Source organism: Halyomorpha halys, unplaced genomic scaffold, assembly GCF_000696795.3.
Source record: "Halyomorpha halys isolate HHAL.00 unplaced genomic scaffold, Hhal_1.1 Scaffold183.1, whole genome shotgun sequence".
Lineage (NCBI taxonomy): Eukaryota > Metazoa > Arthropoda > Insecta > Hemiptera > Pentatomidae > Halyomorpha > Halyomorpha halys.
The window spans coordinates 966,658-989,971 of NW_027114717.1; the positions used below are offsets into that span (position 1 = coordinate 966,658).

Below are 23,314 nucleotides of genomic sequence, written 5' to 3' on the forward strand. Positions count from 1 at the left end.
GTTATAATAGGGTAATTCATATACATTTCATAATAATTAATAAATAGGTTTTTATTATTATATTATTCTTGCATTATTTTTTTATATTTGTATATGTATTTATCCTCTGGAGACAGAGGAGAACTCCGAAACGTCAGTCAAGTGTAAATATTTTTTTTTTAATAATTTATTTATTCTTATTTACAACTGTACAAATATATACACATAAAGTAAATTTGCTGTAAGTGATATTATGACATGATACAAACATCTGGAGAATCTACCCATTGGTAGAACAAAAAAAGATTTCTAAAGGAGAAGATCTCAAGGCCAACTTCTTTTCAGGCGCCTAGGAGGATTATTATGTAGTGAAGGAGAAGCCAGGCTAGAAGATTGGGTATAAACAAAAAATAAAAAGTTTTTAATTTTCGTCTTCCCTATTCTTATAGGTTCAGTACTTTCTAAGAAAGCACTGTTTTTTCAAAATCAAGCTCAACTGTCAAATTGTTTCCAATAAAGCCACCCAATTTATGAGGCTGGGTGAGCCCCAGAAGGGCTACCGAAAAACATAGTAAAATAAAAGTGTTTTGTAAAAACAGTAAACATAAAAATTGCTGTCCTTTGCAGGTACCACAAAATGCAACAACCGTTTTAGTATTTTTCTGGCCAAAGCTACTTTATATTGTGTCTCATTTTATTCGGAATATGATTTACATTATTTCCACTCTTCAGATATTTTTTCAGGCAGAGATTTTTTACCGGTGTTTTATCGAACTTGTTGCCATACTGTCAGATGGAATATCTTCTTAGCATCTTGTCAGATGTACTGCTATTTTTCTCGAAACACAGTGATTTTTATGTTTTCCTTAGTGATATATTCATATAAAATGTATCTATATAGAAGAACTATAATATTCAATAATGGTTCAATGCTTAGCTTTCGGATGTTTTTGTGTTAGGGCTAAAGAAAAGTTTTCGTCTACACACGACTAAGAACCAAGAAGAATTGAATTAATACATCGTATCAATTCAATTCAAGAAGAATTGAATTAATACATCGTATCAATTCAATTCAAGAAGAATTGAATTAATACATCGTATCAATTCAATTCAAGAAGAATTGAATTAATATAAACGTTTAACATGTCAATGAAATTTTATCTAGTTTTCTGTGCTTAAAGACTACATCTGGACAAGCGTCTGACATGGAATCCTCATAAAAGACTGAAAAGACAGAAAACTGCTCTCGATTCCGACTATTACAGCATTTACTAGACAAGCGGTCTAAACTTCCAATCCTTTACAAAAAACTGATCAACATGACTATAATAAGGCCTCTTTGGACATACGGAGTTGAGCTTTGGAGCTCCACTAAACCATCGAATTCCTCCTTACAGTCCAAAATCATCCGTAAAATCCTTAATGTGCCTTACTTTATCGCAAATCCAGTCATGCATCAAGACCTCAATACTCCATATGTTGCCGGTTAGGCCAGAACCTGATACCATCCCTTCCATGATTAACTTCCCAACCTCCCGACCCCACTTGTTTCTACTCTGGCTTCTCCTTTCCTACCTGATAATCCTCCTATACGTCTGAAAAGATGGTCCCGATATCTTCTTTTCAAGTAACGTTATTGAAGTTCTATCAAGGGATAGATTCTCCACGGTTTTATATCATATCATTTTATATCTAATAGCAAATTTATTAATAAATAAATAATTTATTGAAAAAATAAAAAGTTTTCAGTGGTTATAAAAGGAGGTAATTCTCCTAATATTACGCTTATGATTTTCCTCCAATTATGAATATCCACTTTATGATACTGGGTAGACCCCAGGAGGGTTTCAGAATCTACAGGGTTGACTCGCGTCTAGAGTGTAACAGAAAATAATTATGAGCCACATCAGGATTCGAACATAGGTAGTTGGATTCGGTAGTATTGTTCCGTACCACTGTGCTAATGCAGTCCCCTCTCTAGTGTTGAGATTTTTAAAATATCACAAAAATAGTAATAACTTCAAAACGAGCCAACCGATCTAAAAAAAAAAAAAAACCCTGAGAACTTATTTAAAGTGGAAAGTTATATGTTAGCATCAGTTTTTTTTTTTTTTTTTTGTATCTGCGGTTCTAATTTGATTACGTAGGTGATATTAAGTATTATTTGTGCCCTTAAGTTAACTATATTTGTGCCCTTAAGTTAAATATATTTAGTAAAATTTTATTATTAAGATTATTTTAATAATGCGGTCATGTAATATTATTAACTTAAAGAAGGTATATCAAAAGAGCCAATTCGACAGAGGCTCTCTGTACATACCTACGTGTGTGGGAGTTGGTGACTGACATCAATATATCTTCCATGTCTTTAATCTTCTACCTCCTTTTGAGTCCTATATTAAAGGGAATACTCCTCAAAGCGGTGTATGTAAAAATTTAATATTAAACATTTCTTTCTGTTTCTGTTGGCAGGGATGCAGTATGCCGGCAGGTGAACGACATGCAGGCTGTGAAAGGAATGGAGGTTCGTATTTATTATTTTATTTATATATTATGTATATTTTTGTGAGAAGATGGCTGCCGACGTTTCGACCTGGACTGAAAACAAAAGACCAGATAACAACCTTAATTTAGAGAAAAAATAATGAGTTATAGAAATTTTTCAATTCTCCTGTACCCACAGGGCTGACTCAACGGCTATAAGTGACAGATAATAATCATCTGCCACAGCCGGATTCGAACCTGGCTCCTTGGAGTTAGTAGTCCATTGCCTTACCAATGAGCTACTCACTCCCATTTGATTAATATAATTACCATTATTATTTATGCCAACGCATTGACAATTTGTATACCCATTTTAAAATAAAATATCCGTTGAGGGCTTATTTCCTTATGAGGTAATAATTATAACTTCTGTATTGTTTGTATTTGTGTGGATTTAGAAAATTATTAATCTAAATTATTTTCACTTTATTATTAAATTTACGTCTCGATAATGAAGTCTTTGTTTGTCCGCCCTTTATTTTTAAAACCGGCCAAATAAAATTAATACGAATTATTTATATACAATTAATAATTATCAATGTGTTTATTTTATAATGCTTGAAAGTTTATGTTTACATTCAAAATTATAATTAGTGATTTGATGGCTAATGTGTTACATTGACTATCTTCAGTGCAATTGCAACTGCATTGGATGGAACAGTCTAATTACGTCACCTGGATCATCCTATTGCAGTTGTAAATTGGGCTCGTGATCCATTGTTTTTTACTCTTGGTTAATTTTAGTATTAATTTTCTCATAACCCCTTTATCTTCTTCTAATACTTAAACTATTCATGTCTTTTAACACTATTTATGTATCTATTGTATTAGTTATTTTCTTATGATTCTTTATTTCCTTAACTTTATAGCCTTTTAGCCCTGACGAAGGCTTGAAATTCAATCTGAAACGTTGGAACTAATAAACAAATTTTGACTAATTTGTGTTCTTCACTCAGCGAACCCCCAATCATTTTCTCATCTTATATATTCATATTGATAACTTTTTATATAACTCCTTTTATAAAATATTTTTGGAGTGATAAATATGTCGAAAAGTAGAACACTTCTTGAAGGAAGAACAATACGATTGAGGCCAAGAAGTAAATAATAAATGGATTTTCTTAGTACAATTTTTTTTTTTTTTAATTATGTTTTTTATTTAAGGCAACTTTCTCATAACCCCTTTATCTTCTTCTAATACTTAAACTATTCATGTCTTTCAACAATATTTATGTATCTATTATGTTAGTTATTTTCTTATGATTCTTTATTTCCTTAACTTTATAGCCTTTTAGCCCTGACGAAGGCTTGAAATTCAATCTGAAACGTTGGAACTAATAAACAAATTTTGACTAATTTGTGTTCTTCACTCAGCGAACCCCCAATCATTTTCTCATCTTATATGTTCATATTGATAACTTTTTATATAACTCCTTTTATAAATTATTTTTGGAGTAATAAATATGTCGAAAAGTATAACACTTCTTGAAGGAAGAACAATACGATTTAGGTCAAGAAGTAAATAATAAATGGATTTTCTTAGTACAATTTTTTTATTTAAGGCAACCTACTTCTTTTTCTTCATTGATGATGTCATGAATATCTGCCCTAAGCCCTTCAAGTACTTATCAGACGATCCTTTTGAAAACAAAAACTCTAATAAAATAATATGAAGTTAATACAACTCTAATCTTAGTAATATTTCTCATAAAGAAGATACATTCCCGTTGAAAACTCCGGAGATCCCTTAGGGATAAGAATACATCGCGGCTAACACGGACTTTAATCTTTGCCGGAATGTTATCTCTATTCTGTTCTGGTAGCTCCTTCCCTCCTCTTACGTAAATATTGAAGATTAAAGCGAACAAACACCCTATAATAAGGTTTATCTGAGCAATAAACACCGGGTTAAAAATACCACCCCGTTTTAAAAAAATATGGAAATAAATTAAGCATTTGGGGGTTTGTAATCGACAATCATCGACAATGCAATCATAGTAGAGTAAAAATTTATTAATATGTGGAGAAATCTAAAGAAAAAAATTATCGTGAAATGTCAAAATCGGCATAAATTAACACTAAATTTTAACAAAACTAATGTAACACCATATTTACAAAAATTGGCCAACCAAATGAATTGAAAATAATAATTAATACTAACATATACTCAAATATAATGCACCTACATTTTAAAATGTTTAAGAATTGTATCTACATAACTTTAACCCTTTAGCCCGGTATGTGTTGATAAAGTTTTAAATCTACTAATCAGAGTGTAAACAAATATTATTCATATGTGATAAAAAAAAATGCTCTAAACCGATTTTCAAGGCACTTAATTTTTTATTTTATTTTGGAATCTTTCTTTATAAAAATAGCAATCATAAAAATATTGAAATAAAAAAAATAAAGATGTCAAACCTCAATAAAGTCTCTGTTAAAGGATCTGATTACAGAGCGGTTTGGAGTAAGTGCTAGAGCGCTTGGTTCAAATTATTGCAGGTTGTGGGTTCGAGTCCCACCTGGATGAGTTAGAATTTACTTCCATTCTAGGGCTGTATAGGTCCTCTATTGAGTACTTTAGCAATGAAAAAATATTCTCGCTGAGGTGGGAAATTTAATCAACAAAATATAAAAACAAATACTACTATAATGCAAACATATAGCAATTACATTGGAGTAAAATCGTTCAATGACCTGCCATATGATTTGAAAACCATTAAAAAAATATTTAAAAAATCATAAAAATACGTTCATTCATTAAGTAACTCACAAGAATTACCCTTTGAATATAAAATAAATAAGGAAAACACATATAATATAATTTTTAGCTGCATATACAACATTAAAATGTATGTGTATCATCTAAATGTATCAAACTACTAGTGTTCATTAAAGTATATTAAACCATTTACATAGTTAAGTGCAGATTAGATTAACTCTAGTTAATCTAAGGGGCCAACCTGTCCACTTACTAGAATCGTATTTAGTAGAGGGCAATAGTTTTCCATAAAGTGAATATTAAATGTGTTTTTGTTTTTTAAAACTTAAGAATAGTCAATGGTAGTTATAATAAATTGTAAAATATTTTAAAAGAAAAACAAAATATCATTTGACTGTATTTAGTAATATCAGGGTCTGAATTTGTTAGTAATTGTTTTATATACATAATGTTTATTTTTAAATTAGTGAATAACTGTCATGAAATAATTTTTATTTTTACAATTTTTATGGCTACTATCATGGTTTAAACTTGCCTTTAGTAAATAATTTACTGTCGAGACAGCTAATGCTACATTTAGTGACTGTAAAGCTATTGTCACTTTAAAACTACGTTACTCACTGACAATTAACGGCAGTTTTAATGTCGGAAAATGTATAAAAGTTTATAATAACATTTATTGGCAGCGTAATAGTTGTCAATATATTAACATAGTGAGGTACTGTCTCATAAGATCAGTTTATTTGATCGAAATTTTTATATTTCATTTTTAGCTTGGTACTGGATTTTATTTTAATGAACATTATACTTGTTAAAAAAGGATTAATTAAAAAAAAAAAGATTTTAAAAATGTTGAGGAAAATTTTATATGAATTTATATATATTTTAGGGCTCAACAGAATAAAATTAAGATTTAATTGAAATAAAAATTAATAGTTATTTTAAATCCTCGAGTAAATCAATTACTTCGGATCAACTATTCAATTCAATTATTTTATGAATTAAAAGAACTTGTAATTGCAATTTCATTTCTGCAGTATCAAATCACAGTGATTGGGAAGCAATTGCAAGTTTAATGACAATTACGTTATGCCAAAGACTGAATTTAATTATACTTCTTTAGCTGGTGCCATTATTGTGTGTATCAATTGTATTATTAGTACAATAACTTAATTATAGTAATTAATTAATTAATTTAATAGTATTATATACCGTAATAGATACTTGAATTTGGGAATATCATTTATTAGTCATGAATATAAAAACATTATTAATTATATAAATACATAGCTATTTTTGATTGCCGAGGCTAGAGGATAAGATACTTTTTTTCTTGAATTCGCTAAGTATAAAATATATAGTAGATATATCTTTGTAAAATTTTAAAATCCGGGTTTTTAATAACAGTACACAGACATTATAAATAAATAAATATAGTTACCTTGATTCCAAATAACCAAGTATCCCAAAATTGTATAGGTGTGTGCGTTTGTTTGAATAAGGATGGTTAGTAACTAGTGGATTTGATTGATATTTAGATCGGTCTAGAACGACTATATTGAAACATGAAGGTCCTTAAGGATGATTCCTTCAATACTTAAATTTAAGAAAAATATAAAAAAATACTTGTACCGCTACTACCCATAAAGGGTCTGGAGTTCATTACTTTGAAAAGAATTATACCGTTTTTTTTGTGCAAAGTTTGTGATTTTTCCAAGATTATACTCAACCGTCAGGTTTTCCCCTAATTGAGTGTACCCCTTTTTCAGAGGCTGAGTGTGATGAAAAGTGGATTGTATATGAAAATAGGCTGCGGTCAGGTTATTGGTTTAGGACCAGGACACATACCAAAACCAAATTTGCATCCAAAACAATTGTTGGGTTCTGTGTAGTGTTCAATGGCAGAATAATTCGTTTCTCCCTTTTAACCAGAGGTGAAACTATCACATCCATGTACTATAGTGATATTGACATAATTAGCAACAATATGACAAAAAAAACCGCATTGGTTAATCGAAAGGAACCTATATTCTTATACGACAGCGCCAGACTTCAAAATATCACATTAGACAGTAAATGAACTGTATTAAGAAGTCCTTCCACACAAACTCACCTTCGCTAGTCTTATCTCCAATAGATTACATCTATTCAGAGATTCGAACAATTCCTTAAAAATAATTTTTTTCAAAATGATTGTCAGGTCAAAAACACATTTTTTTTTTCACGAAACCGTGAATTTTCAGTTCTGGGATTAAAAAGTTAGACGTTGGGGAAAATTTAACCCAATTGAAGGTTAATATTTTGAATAGAAATGTTTTGCTTCGATGAACTGGTTTTATTAAATAACTTTTTCTTTGAAAACTCACATTTTAGAAATCGACTTATAGGAAAAAGTCACTTTACATTATTAGCATAATAATCATTTAAGAATGGCTATAACGTTCCTGTAGATATATTATTATTATTTATTTTTTGGGGGGTGTAGAAATATTTTTTTAAACCCGTTTCAGAATTAATTGTTTTTTTTAATTCTATCTTATTAAACATGTTAAGCTATAAGTGGAACATAATTTCTAGGCATAGCATTTTTTGATATATATTGATATGTATTGACCTTTTGACAATTCTGAGTATTATTAAGGTGTTTCGTCATCTGCCCCTATACCTGGTCAGGGTATCCTTCTACGAACCTTTTAGGGCGTCCACTGATATGAAAACATCTATGTTAAGTTTGCCACATTACCAGAGTCCTCTGAGAAAATTTGATTGGCTAACCTTTAAGTGTTGTAACAAAAATGACAGGTTCTGACGAAGGGCCAGAATCAAATTAAGCAGGTGCAGGCCCTTCCTGGACATGTCAAACTTTACCATCCACTCTGGAGCCTGAGGAGGGGGACGCCTGGAGGAATGAGATTCAAAAATAAGGTAATGCCCTAAAAGGGAAGTGGGAGAAAAGGCACAGGAAAACTATGTCAGGAAAAAGAACAGTCTAGAGAAAGGTTTAGGCGAGTGAGGACTAGGCTTGAAAGAGCAGCAGAAGAAACAAGAGCGAGGATGCACTTCGACCAGACGAAGCCGTGAGAAGGGCCACGAGACCTGGACATCCCTTATAAACAAGACGACACCTACGGAACAACATCCCACGGCATCAGCAGCTATAAGTATAAAGTAAATAATAAGTAATAATGTAATAGTCTATATTTTATGGCAACCTTTATCTGAATCATTAAAACCATTTTAATCATAGTAATACATTGTAAATAAATACTTAGTTTCTTTATGTAGTTTATATACTATTACATAACACAAAATACCACCCTTTATTATACTATATAATTAATGGTAACAACATTTTATAAATATAAAGGTATTTATTTGGTAAACTGGTAAACACACGAATAACCTTTGGAAAAGAATCCAATCATAATAATAGTTTTTTAGGACTCAATATATAATTAATTAATTAACTTATTTTTGGATAATTGCCTTCAGCGATTATCCTGGCATCCCGATTAAATCTCAAGGCAGTACATAGCAATATAAGTGATCAATTAGTCAGTAAATGGTTACAAATTCTTACAAGTCGGTTTTATTTTATGAAAAGTAGGAATATAAAACAAATTATTAGTGTAAATCTTTATAAAAAAAAAAAAAAATACAAACCATACTGCTCGAACTTGTAATAAAGATACTTTTAGAGGAATAGTTTGAGATAGACATAAAAGAACTAGCCATACATAGCAAGTTTTATGTTACTCTCTTTGAACAAGTTTTCACATCGGAGAAGATTGCTTCGGGGACGGGACCCAACACAATTTCCTCAATGGACCTGCGCCTCCCAGATCTCAGAAATGCTTACTTCGCTAGAAAGACGATTTCTATCGCAGAAGGATCCGATACAGCTTTAAGGAGGGGGGATACTAGTGAATTATTTTTATCGAAAACAAGTAATATCTTGTAGTATAGTTATTGCTTATTGGGAATCGATCAGGAAATATGAATTATAATATATTGGGTTAAGTGTTTTGAATTTAATACTTTCTGCTGTATGACTTTATTTCACCTTACCCTTTGATTTAAAAATTCCTTTTTTTCTTTCTTTTTTACATAGCATTAAATATATTGGAAGTATCTTTGATGTTTCGGGTATAATTTTCATTCTTCAAGAGAACATTAGTGAGAACCAAAAAAACCCTCGTTCTACCATTTTACCACAGCTGTTGATACCAAAAACATAAAAGTTGTTTTTAATACTGTCAAAGATAGCATTTCTCTTCATAGAAACCTGGAAAGCCTTTTGCTTGAATGAGGAACAGCAGATTATTACATTAAGTAATAAGAGCAACTTATTATCTTTAACATTAATAAAACAAGTCCATATATCTCATTTCCTTAGTGATATAATTATTAATTAGTACATGTTATTTTATATGAGTATTGCAACATATTGTAAATTAAATTATCAACTATGTTCTTATAAATATTTTTTTATTGATAATTTTCGTTTTTCTTTTTTTTTTTTTTTTTATTATTTATTTTGTGTACATGTAACAGTTTACATGTTATGAATGAATTGATGAGTTCTGTAGGTACTTTACATTCAAAGTTATTATATAAAATATTTATGACCCATTTATATTTAACCTTCACCTTCAGAAATAAAAATGCATTTATAGCCACTAAAATTATTTAATCCAATAAAAAATTATATTAGTTTTAAGCGATTATCATTGAGTAAAATACACACATCCACACACAGACACATATATAACTTTTTCTATTTTTATTATTTTTTTTTTTAAGGATGAACATTATACCACAATCACCAAAGAGTCTTCCAATATATTTAGTGCTACAAAAAAGATTTAAAAAGTAATATTAAAATTAGAAGGTATGGTAAAATAAAGTCTTACACCAGAAAATAGTTTAAATACTTGATAATAAGAGTAAAACTAAAATAATGAATAAATAAGTCAAAATAAAAGGCCTTTTAGAAGAAGATAAAATTAGCAAAATAAATTATTAAAATAGGGAAACAAATTTACAATATTAATATATACATATATGTAATAAAATAAAATACAGGGTGTCGACTCCGAATGGTCAGACCAAGTAGGACGTTCCTGAAGAAAGAACGATCCACTCCGATAGGTCTGAGGAAGATATGTTGTGCTTTCTTCTTGCTTTTTATTAATATATAGGTATAAATACCGCTGCAACTTTCAAATTGGTGGGCTCACGTCTGTACTGGCTATTTAATGCATTCCGTATTAAAATCTTTATTAAATTAATTACCAAAATTGTCTTCATAAACGCAGTGGATCGTATTACATCAATCGCAATCAACAGCTAAGATGTACTAAAATCTAAATGACCACACTTAATGAGAGCTGACAGAGTCTGGTTGTTGTAATAAACAAAATGTATTTAAACTACAGACCAAACTAATACTCAGACAAGGTCAGACAATGCTGTTGTTTGATTTGGTTGGGTTTTAGTGGACTGTATAATTGAAACATAAAACATGATTGACTCAAAATAAAATTCAATTTTATAAGTTACAAGTAGTGTAGGAGGTGGGCGAAATAAAACATTCATGGTTATAAGAGTTAATTAATTTTAAATGACTGGGCTATGGAAAATTGAAGATATAATGAGGTGGTTGATTATGAAGTGAAGGTTAACTATATTGAACTGGGTGGACTCAAGTCCATGCTTCCTTGCTTCTCCCCGCATTCCTATGCCTCTCTCCCCTCTGCTGCTAGGAACCACTCCAGGGAATCTAATCACTCATAGTAGATTTTTAGAGTGAACAAAGAAGAATTGACTGCTTCTGGCAGAAGACAGGATGGCTCTCTCATAACCCTGGGTAACGTCTCAGCACAGAGAGCACTAATACTAAGCTAATACTGTCAACATTATGACAGCCCCTCCAATCCGTAACAGCTGTAGTAGCTACAATCATCAATGAAAATTTTCAAACAAACACATAATGTACGCAGGCAGGGTTTCTAATAAATTATACTTAATGACTAATTAGCAACAACTTTAAAAACTTCGGCATGTTGCTAGGCGACGTTTACCGAACAACCCTTAACATCCGTATTTTTTTAAAAATTTCAATACATTATTTATTGATAAATATTACAATTTGCCACAACGTTGTTGGACAATAAGTAATAGTGATAACTGATCACATTCATACTAAAATAAACAAAATTTAAATAAATAAAAAATAACATAAAATGAATCAAATCCCTCTTTAAATATACAAAACATAAACAGAGTGATAAAAAACAAACCATTTCCATAAATAAAAAATAAAATAAATGATATTTATAATAATAATAAGAAGCAAGGCTCTGCATGGGAGATAGGCAACTGAACCTTCCATAGGCAAAGAAAGATCAGTTAAACAGTTAAAATCTGGAAAGCTATACTCCGAGACAGAGGGGTTTGTGGTTGCTATTCAAGTTCAGGTGATTGGCACCAGATCATACAGAAAACATGTTCTAAATGAAAAAGCACTGGATACATGTCGATTATACTCGGTGACTGGAATCAATCCAACATATCACTGGTGGATGTAGTCCACATCCACCAGTAATATGTTGGATTGATCTTCAGAGGGACAATAATATGGCCAAAATTTTGCATCAGACCCTGGTAGTAAAGTACAAGTTAATTGATGATAAGAGCCCATATTACAAGTACCACCCTAATGGACTCCTCCAAAAAGGTCTTGTCAAACTCTATTGGGATGAATCAATAATTACGGACCGTATAGTACGCCATAATAAACGAGATATCCTCCTTATAGATCTAAGAAAGAAACCGGAACTTATTGATGTCTTGATCCCAAACGAAAATAATATAAGTTCCACTGTAGGAGAAAAACTGAGGAAGTATCGGGAATTGGCGATTGAGTTGAAGGAATCATTTGGAGGGTGTTACCACAACTCCAATAATTATATCTATTAATGGTCTCGTACCAAAATCCACAATGGCAGGTGTGAATAGTTTGAAGGTTCCTATTGATATGCCAAGAGAGACTCAAAAGTCGGTTCTCTTAGACACAGCCGAACATTTTTAAATATTTTAATCAAGGAAAAATAAACAAAAATATGAAAGTTGTTGGACTTCTAGGACCCCTACCTAACATACTCAACCAGCAATAGCGAGAAAAAATATAATAATTTTTTTTATCCTACGCCACAGGATAATTTTTTTCTATTACGCCATTTTCCCTCTAGCAGCCCAATACAATTTTTCTCTTTCTCTTAGTTGGTCCGCATCTCGCTCAACATCCTCATCGCTCATCCAGACCAACACACGCCAAAAGATGGTACCCATCCATGTCCCCCATGTTGCATAGAGGACATTTCGGGGAATCTACGATGCCAATTAGATGGAGGTGTTTTTGGAGCAGATCATCATGTTACTAGCCGAAAACAGGCCACTCTCTCAGCTCTGCTAAGATTGCCGGGGATTCGTTTATCCTTATCCAGTAGGCTCTCCCACGTCTTTCCTTCCGCTTGAACTTGGAATCTAGCACTTGTTCTGTCCTTACAATAAGAGCTTATAAGTGATTTCACTGTTCTGTAGGAAAGTGGTAGAACAGGCTGACTCTCTGCACAACCAAGTTTAGCCAACTTGTCAGCTTGTTCATTACTATCTATATCTCTGGTATCCACTGCAGAGCTATAGCCGTTCCTCTTTTCTACATGATAGCAGCCATGTTTCTGAACTTTTCTTCCGTGGGTGACTCTGCGGCATCTGGTGTTGTTAATTTTTGTATTACGGCTTTGGAGACACTAATAATAATAAAATAAAAATAGTCTCTAGTCACATTTACACTCAGTACTGTTAATGAGCCAGTGGGGGCTGAGTAAGTGCGCTTAAGCCGCAAACACTACATGAGCGGGGCATCTGGCCGTTGCCAGAACTTCAATTGTCCATTTTTATTTAAGAATACGTCTCTTGGCCATTGTCGTTTCAACCTTCTAGGTGGATGGTAGGGATGGATGGAACTGGATAAGGATCGAACCAAAGGATGGTTAAAAAGATTTTGGGAATTTTGAGGATTACCGTTACTTTTAAACTTAATTATAATATTACAAATATAAATAGGTATATTGGAGAAGTTTGTGGGGGGGGTGCGGTCAGCAAAGAACAACATAAATAAAGAAAACCATATTTATTTATTTTATGCCGACGTTTTGACCTGAGTTTCAGGTCTTCATCAGAGCTATAGAACAAAAGAGATAACAACAACATTTAGAGAAACATACAATTGAAAAGGAATAGTATACAAACAAATTTTTTGACATAAAATAAATAAATATGGTTTTGTTTATTTATGTTGTTCTTTGCTGACCGAACCCCCCGACAAACTTCTCCAATAATTAATCTACGGTCAGCTATCTACACCTCATAAATAGGTATATTTCTTTTCAAACAAACAAAAATTGTAAAGAAAATGATACAAAAAAAAATAATGCAATTAAATTAAATACTAATGCGAATAAATACTATTTCCAAATTAATTATAAAAAATAGCGTTCAAAGAAATATAGTCAACCCAAATGATGTAGAAATAGATTTTTTGAAATCTTTATATTTTCGTAATGTCATGAGTAATCATAATAGCAAACAAAAATGGAATGAGACTTGGCACGAGGACAGTTTGTTGGCAAACAATGCAAACAATCTCTATTGCAATTAACCGCAACATTGCGGACATAGCTGGAGCGGCCATACTTGGTCCCAGGCCCTTGGCATACCATCGAAGGGCTTTCTTCTCTGGAGATGGTGGGCCTCCATGAAACTTTAAATGGTCTCAAACGGACAGCCATTATGCCCTTAGCCCGAGATCAGCCTTCCACGGGCAACTATAACCTGGATAATTCCCGCAATTATTAATAAGTATCCATAAAAGGGGAGAGGAGAGACCCAGGGATCGCCTTAAGAAATATTAATGAACCACCGATCGGGTTATAATCTTCAGTGTAAACATTGATTTTACTGTTTAAATAAAAGGGTTAAATATAAGCTAAGCCAAGTATATTAATAAATCAATATTAACCACTGTTATTTTATTGTTTCATAGTTGCTGATTTTGAATGAAATTAATGACGTGAGCAGAATAGCCTGCAATATATATTTTTAAAATTATATATGAGGTGTGTAATTTATATTTAAACCGGCAAGAAAGTGCCTTAATATTTTGTCCCCTAAGAGGTACGTATATATTATCTGTTATGAGACTCACGATTACCTTATGGTAGACAATATGTACTGTTTTTATATATATATATATATAATTGTATGTAATGATGATAAAAATCTTTAATATTATTTTCAATGCAATTTGAAATTGAAAATGTAAAGGTGGCAGAATATTGAATTTCTATTCAAATTGTGAGGGAGGGGGTCTTACTCAAAAATTGTAGAGGTAAGAATTAAACACAAGAAAAATAATATATATATATATTTGTTTTACATGAGCACTGTCTGATTTTTAATAATTTTTTTTTATTATTTGTTTTGCATAATTCTTTTCTATACAATATTATATTTTATCTTCTATTTGTATCATTTATTATCTTCTTAATTTATTGTTATTTATATTTCCAACTTTGTATGCAATTATTTTCCCTTTTTTTTTCTTTCTGAATTCAGGTTATCTGGTTTCGTTTTTATTTTTCAGCCCTAATGAAGGCCTGAAATTCAGGACGAAACGTAGTGACAAATGAATAATTTTTACTATTCGTGCATTATTACTTACCGCAACCACAACCATATTCTCATCATAATATTTAACATAATAATTTTCATAACATTATTATTTATTTATAATCTTAATATTTTCTTGAGACTGGTAATTTTTTAAAAATAAATAATTCAAATTTTATCCATTGTAGTCTCAAAACCTTTTATTTCTCTTATTAGTCCGACATTTCGGCCAATCCGGCCATCTTCAGGGACAATCTGCTTAATACAACTTTGAAACCATATAATTTAAAAAACTCTTAACTACATGCAGGCTATTCTGCCCAGGTCAAAAACATCAATTTCTAATTAGTCAAATATCACTTAAAACAAAGTCCAAATCTTTTATCAGCAGACACTACTCCTTAAACTTTTATCACAACAATGTTGTAGTTCTTTAAATTATATAGTTTCAAAGTTGTATTAAGTAGATTGTCCCTGAAGATGGCCGGATTGGCCGAAACGTCGGACTTATAAGAGAAATAAAAGGTTTTGAGACTATAATGGATAAAATTTGAATTACTTATTTTAAAAAAATTATTATTTTTTTTTTTTTTGTTTCGAACAAGAAAGGTATTCCTAAAGTTCAAGAGATAGAAAACCGCTAGTTTTATCAAAAGTTTATATTAAACATTTTAACTAAAATTAAAACTTGTTAAGAAAGACTGATCAAATTTAGAATATAATTTTGTCTGTTTGGAGAGATATTAATAATAAAGTGGTCTGCTACAACTCATGAAGGGTTAGATGTTCAGTACTCTAAAGGCAGCACTGTTTTAATACAACGGTTATACAAGGAGGTGATTTTTTGAAGATCACGCTGAATCAGATTTTTTTCCAATCAAGGGTGTACCCACTTTATAAGAACTTAGGACTTAGGAGGGCTCCCGAATCCACATGGTTGACTCAAGGCTACAATCACAGAATGAATAATTATCTGCATCAGCAAGATTTGAACCTGGGTCTTGGAATTTGTTAGCAAAGAGTCTTTCTACTCTACCACTCCACTTCTTAAAAATAGATAAAGTATACCTAATTTTTATTTTGAAGGGCATTTCTCAATGAATGATGACTAGAAATGTAATGTCCCTATTATGTTGCTAGGTGAATTGCATAGTTACAAATTTATAAACAGTCAGAGAACATACATGCGATATATTTTTTCGATACCTGTTCCTACTTTTAGTGTCACGCGACTATATCGAAGAGAAGAGAAAAGAACTCCTCGGTATACTTTTTCCTCGTGCTCATTATGTTCGGGTAGACATGAGATAACACGCGATCCAGTGATGATTTGAAACCTTTCTTGTTATCGTGTCCCTTTGTTCTTTTCCCTTCCATCTATAACAGTGCTCCCTAACGCGTGAAATCCCCTGTACTGTACATAAAATCATATATATGTAAGGTGCATGGGGCGTCAATTTGAGAGTCAAACCCAAAAAGGATATTAATTTTTAAAAAAATGAATGATATATACAACTGTATTAAAGTATATACAATCAGTAAATAAATATCGGCATCACATTGAGTGGAAAATTTACTCATTGATAGAACTTCAAAAAAAATGTCTGGAGTAGAAGATCTCGAGGCCATCTTATTTCAGAAGTCTAGGACGATTATCGAGCAAGGAAGGAAAAGCCAGGATAGAAAGTGGGTTTGGGTTGTTGGGAAGTTTAACATGGAAGGTTCGGTATCTGGTTCTGACCCAATCGGCAACAAATGGAACGAGGGAATAGAACAATCCATGACGATCAATTATCATCCTCCAGGTACCTCAAATCAACATATTAAGAAGAAATAGATTTCCTAATTCAAAATTAAATAACACATTCAACCTTTTGGCTTTAGACCCCATATAGAAATCATCAAAATAATATATCGAAATACCTTCTTTTTTTTTGTGATAAAATGTTATAGTTTTCATTCATAAAATATCGTTATGTCTATAAAATAAAATATCGAAATATCGTTTCTAATATTTTATACCGATATTAATCAAAATGTACAATATCGAAAGGAACATGAATTTATCAATTTAAAATATTGAAAAACTATTTTTATGCTTTTTATAAAATGTCCTTAATTTTAAAACAAAATATCGATATTTCTATTAATAAAATATCGAAATATCTATTCTAATATTTTATACCGATATTAATAACAATGAAAAGGAAATATCGAAAGGAACATGAATTTATAAATTTAAAATATCGAAAACTACTATCATCCTCTAGGTACCTCAAATCAACATATTAAGAAGAAATAGATCTCCTAATTCAAAATTAAATAACACATTCAACCTTTTGGCTTTAGACGCCATATATCTATAGTTTTAATTTTTTTTTTTTAGATCTGTAGAGAAACTACCCATTGGTAGCAGAGGAAGCAAGGTTAAAAACCAGTGGGTTTAGATGGTTAGGGAGTTTATACTGGAAGGATTGAGGATTTGGATCTGGTTTGGAATAGATCGGTTAATATATAGAACATTAAAGTCTACTGTATAATCATTAATTAATATGTCCAAGGGGGTTTTGAAGAAAATATAATCATGTTCCATCCAATAACTAAAAGGAGCATGTATTTCCTTATGCTATGTACAGTCTCGAGATTTAGTCAGGGTGTCAGGATAATCGTTGAAGGCGAATTATCCAAAATAATTTAATTAATTAATTTATATTGAGTCCTGCAAAACTATTATTATAATTGGATTCTTTTCCAAAGGCCTATTTTGTGTTTATCAGTTACCAGTTAAATATTTTTATTTTTATAAAATATCGTTACCATTAAGTATATAATATAATATGGGGTGGTAATGTGTAATATAATAGTAAATAAACTACATAAAGGAAATAAGTATTTATTTACAATGATGCTATTAAAATAATTGAAATGTTTCAGATAATTGGTTTGCTATAAGATATTGAATTACATTATATATTGTTACCTAATATATCTTAATAGCTTCTGGTTTGGATTCATGTCGTGGATGAGTCTTTGCCGTTGGTGCTATCGTAGCCTTAGCATCGGTGTCGTTTAAGCTGCGGAGTTCCATTTTTGAAAAACCCTTCTCCAAGTCCATGCTCTTCTCTAGCCCGTCTCTTTACTTCTGTCCCCACTTGTTTCAAAAAGGGGTGTCGCCTTTTGAGAATCTCATTTCCTCATTGGCTATCATCATGGTGGTAGATTTAAAAAAGTGTTTGGTGCAAGGTTTGTTTATAATTGACCTGTCTAATCAACATAAAATCAGCAGTTAATTCTGCTTTTAATAGATTTGCTCAGGATCCTTTCACCTTAGCCACCTGCAAAGTGTCCTTTGTTGACATACTCAGCATAGTTATGACAAGACATATGGTAGACTTTTATAATATTAATAATTTTTAATACCTAGATACATATAATTTATGATATACATATGACAATACGGGCAAAATCTAAAAATTTCAACTAAAAAAGTAAAATATATAACTTAATTTACATAATTTCAATTAAACATAATTTTATAAATAATTAAGCAATAATTATGCATATATTTTCATTTTAATATACACCTTAAATTTACTACTAGGACTAGAATGCTTACCGCTGTAGCTTCAAATAAACAATATAAAGACATACATGCAGAGAATTCTCCACACAAAAACCAATATGATTCATACTCAGGCCATAGCGGGAATGATGGGTATATCCTCCCACAGCCAGCGCTAGGATTTCGTATTAGGTACCGAAAGAACAACAGATAGCGTCACACTCGTTACAAAGGTCTCTATGGATGATTTTCTTTGAGAAAAAGTAAGGAGCATTGATGATTGTACGATGGGTTTTGGACTGTAAGGATTTCGAAGGTTAAGTGGAGATCCAAAGATCAGCCATTTGTAATGGAATGGAAGTTTAGACCGTTTGTCAAGGAACTGCTTTAATTGGTGGAACCGATAATCAGCTTCCTGTCTTTTCAGGATTGTGTGAGGATTCCAAGTTAGTTGTTTGTCCAGATGTAGTACAAGGTAGTGGATCTGTTCAACAGGGGTAAGAGTCTTAAGTAAAATTTTATACATTTCACTCAATAAACTTACAGAAACAGTCTTCTAAAGATAAATTTTCTTCATAATCTGGTTTCCTCTCAGACTACTGTGATTGTACATATTATATAAAAAATAATGAGGTTTTGTGGTAATTTCATTAACTCTTTTTTTATATTTATATACTAACTCATCAACAAAAAAGTTGACAAATGGCTACTTGAGACGATCAATCAAGGTTCGAAACAACAACATTTTGTCTATTTGGACAGTTAGCGCCCTCTGAGGGCAAGAAGACAAATGTGGAGAAGTGAGCTAATGGATCTACACCTGTAGAGCATTTGTCTTCAACGACATCCAATTAACTGCCTCTGAACAGGTGTATTGATTGTAGGTACGAGTAGTCTGTAGTTCTCTCCTGCATTAATCCCATTAACATTTTAAAAGGATTGTCAGGATCAATTGTCTATAACAGGTTTGTACTCCGTGGTCTGTAATTGCTATAATCTGTGGTTAAGAACAGAGCTGCGGAATTAAGGTTATTATACTCAATTAAGGATAAATTATACAAAATAAAATCCTTTAAATATCATCACATAAGTCACAATAGCTTGCAAGTTCCAAAAAAAGCAATCCCATTAATAAAAAAATAATAATTGACACTGTTGAAGCAACATTAAAAAGATGTAATTTTTATTTATTATCATGAGATGGCTGGAGGTTGCTATCAGCAAAAATACACAAATAAACGAGACTTATTTATTTATGCCGACGTTTCGACCTGAATTTCAGGCCTTCGGCATAGATGAAAAAAACAACAAAAAAAAAACCGAGATAAAAACTTTAATTCAGAGACAAAAATATAAATAAAATAATCATAAACAAGTTCAGAAACTACAGAAAAATAAATTAGGTAGATAGTAGTAAATTGATATTTATAGAACATAAAATATAATATTATAGAGGTAAGAATTATATCAGCAGATTGTCTTTTAGTAATTATAGATATAAACATAATAAAAGATGTGGAAGAAAATTTAAATGAGGAATAATTGAATAAAAATAATTAAAAAATTAATTATGTTGTCAGATTTACATAATCCGAATTTGCCGGTGCTTTTTTGATTTTATATGAAGTCTGGGTCGGGGGTCTCATTTTCTGATGCCCCCCCTTGCCGTGGACACCGGATGACCCCGAAGACGTCTCAAGTCTCACTTTTTCAACCCCCCTTTGTTCCACACTAATTGAATAAAATTTAAAATTACAATTGGGGTACCTGAAGTACGGCACGAGCAGGTCCCGATGTAAACAAATGTATTAAATAATTGAGAAAAAAAATTAAGGCAACAAAATGAATTTTTTTTATTTTCAAAACCTCTTTATTGATATTATATATACAATACAAATTATATGTTACAATAATATAATATATAATACATTTATTTACAATTTTTCTTGTTTTACCTCACGGCATCAACAACATAATGAAAAGAAACAAAATATGATGTGTGGAAATTAATAAGCTAAAGAAATATTCAATGTCCAAAAAGATCAATAAGGAAAAAACAAGAAGAAAGAGATTTGTGAGAATGGGAAAAAACAAAGAAATATTTTTAAAAAGACAGAGAGAACTTACATACAACGAAGATTCAGTTAAAAGTGCGAGGAAACAAATCCCTTTGTCAGATGGCAGGTCCGCGAGTAATGAGATAGGTTAGAACTGGTTTCTATGAAAGATCATTTAGATCAGTGCATTGTTACTATAGGTAGATAATTGATTATATATAATACATTACATAATTGATAATTAATAACAATTAGATTGTTGATTTGTTATATTTTTTATAAATTTCTGTAATGTTAAATAGATATTGATTAAATGGAATTAATGTGATTGATAATCGTATCATATTTTTTAATTTGTAAATAATATAGCTGAGGCTGTCGCGATCTCTAACGGTAACAAGAAAACAAATGACACAGCTTATCGCTAGTTGTTTTCTATCCAGTATCAGTGCTGCGTGTGGCGTGATTATTAGTAATACAAGTAACGTCAGTTGAATAACATCCACATTAACAGTGAACTGTCACAACGTACAATCTTACCGAATGTAGTAACGATTGGCGGGAAAACATTATTTCTATATATTCTCCCATAAACTTAATACTTTATCAGCCCCAAGCCCAAAAAATAATCAGCCCAAAACCCAAAAATTATATATTAATGGGTGTATTTCTGGTAAAATGGATTTACGATATATTTAGGTGTGCTAGTGCTGTGTCGCACAAGTCCTTAAATTATTTTTTTTATTTAATCATTAGATACTTTTTCTATTACTAACAAGATATTATTTTTTTTTAGTTATTGAATTTTAAATATAGAAATAGAATTTCTTTTTGGGCCCGGGATCGATTTATGTTTGAGGCATGGAATGAATATAATTTTTTTGGCTCGTGGCTGATAAAGTATTAAAGTTATGGGAGAATATATAGAAATAATGTTTTCCTGTCAACCATCATTACATTCGGTAAGGTTGTACGTTGTGACAGTTCACTATTAAAGCGAATGTTATTCAACTGACGTTACTTGTATTACTAACGATCACGCCATATGTAGTGCTGAATTACTGTCATGACAGTAAACCAGTGAATGATATCATGATTGTATCAAATAGCAACACCATGGTAATGGCTAACACTTTTTCCTCAATAATAGAAACTGTACGAAAGCTCATTGTTAAGGCGTATACATGTGATAGTTGCTTCACTGACATAATTTGAACTATCGACTATCACGCTAGAGGTAGTACGACAATACTTGTTTCTCCTCGTTAATTCATACAGCAAGAAGAGGTATCTAGTAAAATTTTGAATCCGAGTTTTCAATGGAAATTTAAGAATTGTAAAAAAAATAATCGCATGTAAATCAAAATATATTATTTAATATAATCATATTACTATATTTGCTTATTTGAATAATTATTTCACCATATGATGTGTACCGATTTGAATTTCATCACTTAGCGGTAGTAAAATCACATTCAAAGTGAATTCCGTTTGCAGTTTGATGATGTTGACTCTCCCCTCCCCCCACGAACCCTCCAGCTCATCAACTCTCAAGAACAAGTCTGCAGGGTTGTGGGTTCTCAGATTGTCGAAGGTTATGGAAATTGCGAATATGGATTGATTATTAATCATCATTTCATTAATACCGATGTCTGAGATTTTCATTTCATCGTTTGAACCATAGGCCTCTCTCTCAATGTTATTTAATTTTTTTTATTTCTCATTTTTACTTCCTTTTAGTAATGGTTTCCCCCCCCCCCCACATTGACTCTCGAGTTGTATATTTTTACATTTTACAGGTCCTATGATATTGAATAGAATTACTTATATTATTTATTTTTTTATTTTCGTTAGCACATTAATATTGAACAATAAGCATTCAAAACAAAAAAAAAAAAAAGAAAATACAAATAAAAAAAACATACATAATAAAATATATACATATAAGTTAGATAATAAAAATAAAAAACACAATAAGTAATTTCTTGATATACAATTAAAATTTTGATTTAGATTAATATTGAACTAAAAATGAACAATAACATTAAAAAAAAAAAAAAACACAGGATAGAAAAGTAAAAACTAACTAAGAGTTCAACTAATATACAATTAATATTTTTTTATTTTATGAAAATGAATTAATACAATATGATACAAATTAAGATCATTATATATTAGTGTTCCAATATTCATTCATAAAATATGTACAGAAATAGAAAAAAAAGAAGAGAGTAAGTGAAATTAACAAATTTACAAAACTGAATTAAAAGAAAAAAAAAGAGAAAATATATCATGATTTGTATACATAAAAATATGAATTTATACGTAAAATATGATAAAATAGAACTGATCAAATAATAAAAAAATAAATATTGTAATTTATAATTAATTAATTTAATATCCAAAATAGTCTCAACACTATATATTTATTTATTTGTCCTACGTTTCGGCCCTTCCAGCCATCCTCAGGGACATCTAAACATTAAACAGCTTATATTACAACTTCACTTTTAAACATTTACAATAACATTATTACTTATTATATAATATAACATACCTTCAACATTCCAAAACAGTCCATTATTAAAAGTCATACTTATTATTAATAAGCTTACCAAGCTTAAGTCTAGTTACCTTTCTATTTAAAATTTTAAAAAAACCATTCACTTATCTATTCTATAATATTGTCCACACTATAAAAACCCACACCATATA

At 30.9% G+C, this 23,314-nt stretch overlaps 1 long non-coding RNA gene across 1 annotated transcript in view; it reads left to right on the forward strand.

The window, feature by feature from the left end:
• LOC136796872 (uncharacterized) overlaps nt 1-23,314 on the forward strand; it is a 241,475-nt gene that overhangs the window by 191,312 nt on the left and 26,849 nt on the right. The window contains exon 2 of the long non-coding RNA XR_010844653.1: nt 2,452-2,503. This is a non-coding gene — a long non-coding RNA (uncharacterized lncRNA). The remainder of the gene's footprint in view (nt 1-2,451; nt 2,504-23,314) is intronic.